The 6,805-nt window shown below is 35.5% G+C and overlaps 1 protein-coding gene across 3 annotated transcripts in view; it reads right to left on the bottom strand.

Annotated features, from left to right (window-relative positions):
* The window catches only part of DNM3 (dynamin 3), a 373,409-nt gene that overhangs the window by 365,901 nt on the left and 703 nt on the right, over positions 1-6,805 (bottom strand). The window lies entirely within an intron of this gene.

The raw sequence follows: 6,805 nt of genomic DNA, 5'->3' as shown, positions 1-6,805 counted from the left end.
TCAATGATTCTAATCATTGATGTTTCTATCTCTCTCTCTCCCTCTCCCTTCCTCTCTGAAATCAATAAAAATAAAAATAAATTTTTAAATAAATAAATAAAATTTCTACATTGATGGGCCTTACTCTAAGAATACAAGCACAAAAAAGTAAAAATATGAAACAGGCAAACTGAAGGGTAAAAATTTGCTACCCAAATATATATTTTACCAAAAGTTCACCCATTTCTTTAAATAATAACATTTCCATTTATATAATTTATTTCTATACAACTTTTCAGAAACTTTCCTTGATTTAAGCAAGGCCTATCAGTTACCATCCCATGCACATCTTTCTAGAGATGCCCACATGGTAGGAAGATATTAACATCCACTCTTTCATTTAATCTTTTCCTGGGGCCATCTGTTCCCTGAAAGTCACAATTTACTCTAGAGTATATTATCTCATCCTAATGAACTGGTCTAAACCTGAGAAAAACCCTGCTCCCTGTCTCCTTCCACTATGGCACATGGGGAAAAAATAAAATGTCACTGCTGGTCTGCTATCCAGAAAAGTAATAGAGAGGAATTATCAAGGGGAGGAAAGGTTGGTCCCATGGAAGTGAATGGGGAAAAGGAGGAGGCCAAGTTGAGGGTGAGAGGGAGGCACCTTAAAACAATAAGAGGATGAAGAGGAGAAAATGAACTGTCCCAGGGCTCCCAGTTCTGAACACCAAGTTCCAAACTCAGCTCCTGATTCTGTTCTTGACCTTGGGCAAATCTCTTGGTTCTCTGTATCCTAATGTAGCTCCAGGAAGTTAGCAAAAATTATGCCAGAAGAATGCGTCTTACAGAACCTAGTGAAATGCCAGTCCTTACTACTGATAAAAGAAAAGCTAAGCTACCTGCAACAACAATAAAATAAAATAAATCACCAACGTGGTATTAATAAACCCTCTAATTTGTTGGAATCATGATTCACTCAAGAATTGCAAATCATTTAAGGTCAAACCTCCGCCTTTACCTTTCCCTCTTTCTAAACAACACATTCCATCTCAGATTTGACTTTTGAACATTTTCCCTGGCATTTTGTCTTCAGTTACTACACTACTTTAAATAAATGCCGTATTCTTTTTTTTTTTTTAATCTTCTCCTAAGGATATTTTTCCATTGATTTTTAGAGAGAGTGGAAGAGAGAAGGAAAGCCAGAGAGAAATATCAGTGTGAGAGAAACACATTGATTGGTTGCCTCCTGCAAGCACCTGACCAGGGCCAGGGGAGGAGTCTGCAACCGAGGTACGTGCCCTTGACCAGAACTGAACCCGGAACCATTCAGTCCGAAGGCTTACACTCTAGCCACTGAGCCAAACTGGCTAGGGCTAAATGCCTTATTCTTTAAAAAGAAAGTAGAATTTCATTACTCTCACTTATTAATGCCTTGAGGTCCTTACAGAGCAGTTGGTCCGATGCATCTCACTCTCAATTAGCCTCTACTACATCTAGTTATAGTTTTAATCTCTCCAACCTCTTTTCTTTCCTGCTCCCCTTCTCCTGGGTCCTCTCCAACACACAGTATCTCTTTGTGATAAAGCGATGGTCTAAATTCAATGCCTTGTTGTCAAGTCAGACACTGAGACACAGATCACCACCTCCCTGCTTTGACACTGATACTTCAGTACATGCAGCCTTGAGCTAGAATGATACTGGCTGCCAAACGACATTGGAAACTCCTATATTGTCTACTTTCCACTCATATCCCAATTCTGTTTCCGAACTGTTATTTTTCTGTTTTGTTTTCTTTTTCTGTAAAAATAATATGACAGAGTTTAAATTATTTTGTCCCAACTAGTTTGCATTATACCCAACTGCCTTCATTTTATGAACTCATTTGACAATTGCGGTCTTATACCTTAGTAGGCTGTCAGTTTATTAGTTTACTTCCGTGTGTGTGTGTGTGTGTGTGTGTGTGTGAGTATGTTTGTGTGTAATCTCATGTGCAATTAGAGAACTCTTATCTCTTGAATTTTTAAATACTCTCACATTGGGAGAAAGAGGGAGAGAGAGAACAACATTAATTTGTTGTTCCACTTATGTATGCATCCGTTGTTTGCTTCTTGTATGTGCCCTGATACACCGCAACCTTGGTGTATCAGGACAACACTGTAACCAACTGAGCTACCCAGCCAGGGCCTATATTCTTATCCAGTATACTTAGAACTCAATAAATGTATGGTCATTTACTTTCCTTCCATTGTTTCTCAACAGTACCAATAGGAGTCATGTCCAAGGCTAAATCCCCAGCTTGTCCATTTACTAGCCATGATCCTTCCCAAATTACTTGTCTCTCCAACCAGAAGTTTCCTGCCCTAGTGACAGGTATGTGAAAGCAGGTAAGGTAAGGAAGGCATGGAAAGTGTGGAACAGTGTCCATGCCTGCCACCCAGCAAGTGAAGTAAACACATTCACGTCTAAATTCATCCAATGGTGTCCAAATACTGACCCCCTTCTTCCTTCCATTTGATTTATGTTCAAATTAATGCTGAGAGTGTGAGAAATTGCAAAGCAGACTTAGAGCTAGGCATTCTATACAGTACACTAACTTGGAGCTCTCTTGACTTGGCTCTGGTGAGAGAGGGGAAAAATCATCTATTTCTTTTAGTTGTTTGTAGTCCTCTCTTAAAATTAAATAAAACATAATAATAAGTAAACCATCATAATTTAACTCCACTTGTTAACCCTAGCAAAAGGTACTACCTACAAAAAAAACCTAATATATTAAATGTGTGTTCCATTGGTGGAGAACCCAATAGCCTACCTTCAGCATAGCTAACTATTAGGTTTCCATTCCTCCAGAGTTCTGAATGACTGCCTGCCCAACTTCATTCTTAAAGAAGTTAATCAAGTCCGTTTTTTTTAAATATCTGTTTATCATAAGTAAATTCTAAAACAGAGATATCCTATCCAGGGCAGTTCATCTAATTGTATTGCTTCTTGGATATTAATTTTAAAAATTAAGTTGATTGTGGTAATTAAATCCAACTATAAATTTGTGATGCCTAGAAGTACATTATGTGATGTTAATTCAACAAAAATATCTTTGTAATTTCAGGCTTTAGCAATTTATTGTTGGATTTTAAAGTTCATATTTCTGATACTTTATTTAAATAGACTCTTGGGAACCATGAAGTATGATTTTCAACAATTATCACATTTTAATTGATAGCACCCATTTATCTAATAACTTTAATACTTAGAAGCCATTTGTTGAGAAATATTCACTGATTCAAATGGTTTGATATTTTAAAAAATCTTTTCCCTCAATACAAACCTATTTCTGAATTAAGAAGTTTTACTGATATCAATGCTGCGTACCTAATCTTGTTTGCAATTAGAGAACTCTCATCTCTTCAATTTTTAAATACTCTCTTGAAATCAAAGGATTTAAGAATAGATTAGTATCTATATAAGTTATATAACTGACATTTGGATTTTTAAAAAACTATCTGGTCATGTCCATTCAACAACAGCATCAAATGGCTCACTTTTAAAGTTCTCCCACAAAACAACTTAATTTGAAGATCAACAAATCCATCTTTAGAAACCTCACAATTAAATAAATATACATTATTTGACATTTCCACATTGAAATGAACTCCCCGCAACTAGTAATTTTTAAAAATCTTTTATTTGGTCCCCAGTAATCACAAAACCTATTCTTTTTGTGCAAAACTGAAAGTCTAATTTACCAGTCAGGCTGAAGTAAAATAATGTAGACTCCTCTGTCTAGATAATTAGCATTGAAGAAATAATGTTCTACCAAGTATATCATTAAAAAACATTTGCACATTAGTACCTAGTACAGTTTTCACTTAACATCTCTATAAACAAGTTATATGTACTCTAAACACACAGTTAAATAAACAACCCAATTACGTTCTAGAGCTCCCTTCAAAGATGTCTAATATAGTAAAGAAATATATGTTTTAACGAACGTTGCTTTCGCCTAAGGAGTTGCTTCCAATCCTCTGTGAAATGAGTCACGGTAGACATACATAAATAAATATAAATAAAAGTATTAATGTAGCAGCTTCTTATTTATTTAGGTGGTGCTTTTAAGTGTGATCAAAAATAAGTTAAAAGCATTTATCAGAGGCATTGGAGAGTCTCAATGTGGTGGGGCAAGGTGGCACCCAGATTTCAGAAAATATGTACAGATTCCAGACACCTCAGGTTGAATCCTAGCACTACAGTTTTTATGTTAAATTAGCCTTTACCAAGTTACTCAAACTCTCCAAATCCCAATTTCCTCTTCTGTAAAATGGGACTCATAAGAGTACCTTCCTCTTTGGGGTTTTATGAGGATTAAATAAGATTATCCTTGTAAAAACACCTAGACTAGCACAAGATGCTTACATAGCAAACAATAAATGTCAACCATCATCATCATCATCTCACTGTGCTGTAAAAAGAAAAAACTGGATGTAAAGATAGTTGAATAAATTCAATTCTTCTGTACACAAACCAGACCAATGGGCAGAGCCCAAGCCAGTAAGTGAACCCCCATATTCAGATCGAGTCTCAACTCCTATTCATAAGCTGCCTCTCACTGCCAGCATATATCTTATCTGAACAACCAAAAGAACAATCTGGTTACTCATACTATATCACATTAATATGTAAATGCATCACTTCAGCAAGAAAAATCACAAACAAGTAGTTCATTCATGCCTCATTTTAGTCATGACAATCTCAAACTTGTCACCCAAAAATTAAATTTTACAGCTACAGTTAAATGAAGTAAACACATTCACATCCAAATTCATTCAATGGTGTCAAAAAAGATCAACATAAACAAACAATCCGAGAGGAGAAGATAGGATTAGTCCACTAAGCATGGATTGTCAAATACTGAGGAGAAAATGCTTCATTATTTGAAAAGCATAAATGATGTACAAACACTATTGATTTACACAAACAATGGCCCCTTGTTTTATGACTACATTCAATAACTGCACATAGTCAGTCTTAAAATGAAAACTGCACAGAGGTCAGTCTTAAAAAACACGTGAGAGAGAAAAGTTCCATCCTCAAAGGAAAGGACCTTATCTTTAGTGTATAATTTCTGGATAATAAAAAGATAAAAGGTTATAGTAGAATACAAATAGTTTTTTCTGCCTATGATGAATTTCTTAAAAGAGAGAACTCCTTTTCCCCTAAAGTTGGTTTATAATTAGAAATTAGATTCCTCAATAATTCAATGACTGAAACCTTTACTAAAACCAAATGACCTTTTTAATTAAATGTTCTCCTATTCTATAGGCTCTGCTAGGCAGGTATCATCTCTACAGATAATAAACCCTTTTATATGTATTAAATGAGCTTTTCCCTCTATGTCCATCCTTTTCTTTTATTTGACATTCTAACAGTAATTAATTACTGGTAAAACTTTAAAAGTATAAGAAATTACTAATGTATTCCAATAAATGCTCTGATTTATATAATATTTATAATGTCCCTATTTTCATTCTATCATGAAAGTGTTCAAACTAAAATATTTTACTCTTCCATATCTCTTTTTAAAAATTCTCATTTCAAAAGAATATAGCTAGTGAGGGGAAATCTGTACAATTTTATTGCAGCATTAAGAAGTGTGTTAGAATTTGAAAACCTAAAGAATAGAATGAATATGTGCATAAAATGGACATTAGATTTAAAAGCTCTTGCCACAAACAATGTATTGTTTAGTTATAATTGTGGCTCATCCAAGTAAATGTATGAAAGATGCATAAAAATATGGTGACTGCATTTGGATTACTTACAATTTTAACCTTTAAGTGTCTGTCTAAAAACCAAAAGTAGTTAAATTACTATTAAGACATCATGTCAAATGCTCTGGAGTATGTAAACCCCAAAATACATTGTCATCAAACCTCACTTTCCCTAAGGGTACCACTTTCTATTTAGTGAATTTCATTAGCAATAAATCAAAGAAAGTAAAGACCCTTAAGTATGTGACTGTTACATGTATGTGTGAAATACATATTCCTCCAACACTTTGTCCTGACTATGATGACGTAGGCAAAATGCTTTACCATCATTCAAAATAAATGATAAAACCAAGGCAAAGTGATTAAGTGACTTATTAAAAAATACCAGCCAATTGTTGGCAATTTTGGTTTTTTATTAGGCTTCTTGGCTTTCTAGTTTGGGTGAGGAAGGTGCAAAACAAAGTACCATCTGATAGAGCCTCATCTGAGAAAATAGAAAATGCACGTTATGGATACTGATATTCCCAAAGGAGGTGTGGGAATATCTAAATCTTACACATCACCAAACACTCACAACAACAAAAAGGAACAGGAACAGGACAGTTCTGAATCCCAAATCACTAACCTGACAAATCAAAAGAGTAAAGTACAATTTCTGGAAACTCCCCCCTCCGGCCCACTCTCTCGGCTGTTTCCACCTGGAAACAGATTTCAGCTTTCATTATGCTTTTGAAATGGGCTTTTCTTAGCAAATGTCTGCACTCCTCAGGCAAGGCCCCTTAAAGTAACCTAATCCCGCCTGAATTGCTCGGTGGAAGAAATGCTGATTCCCAATTCAAAATAAATCCCTTAGCTTTTTCTGTATGAAGAGTCACGAAAAAAAACTCCTCGCTATAATTGAGATGCAGCCTGTTATCTTGAAGATTCGCAGGCCCAATCTCAGCTTAGGGAAGGGAAGTGATGCTGGGGGAGGGGGCACAGAGAGAGGGCGAGAAAGATGCTGGTCCATTCCGAGATGATGCAGGAATGACAAGGCACCTGGACAACCCAGGTCCACGGTC

This window comes from Myotis brandtii, unplaced genomic scaffold (assembly GCF_000412655.1).
Source record: "Myotis brandtii unplaced genomic scaffold, ASM41265v1 scaffold250, whole genome shotgun sequence".
Taxonomy (NCBI): domain Eukaryota; kingdom Metazoa; phylum Chordata; class Mammalia; order Chiroptera; family Vespertilionidae; genus Myotis; species Myotis brandtii.
The sequence above is the reverse complement of the archived record's forward strand: the minus strand, read 5'-3'. Positions and strand labels throughout refer to the sequence as shown.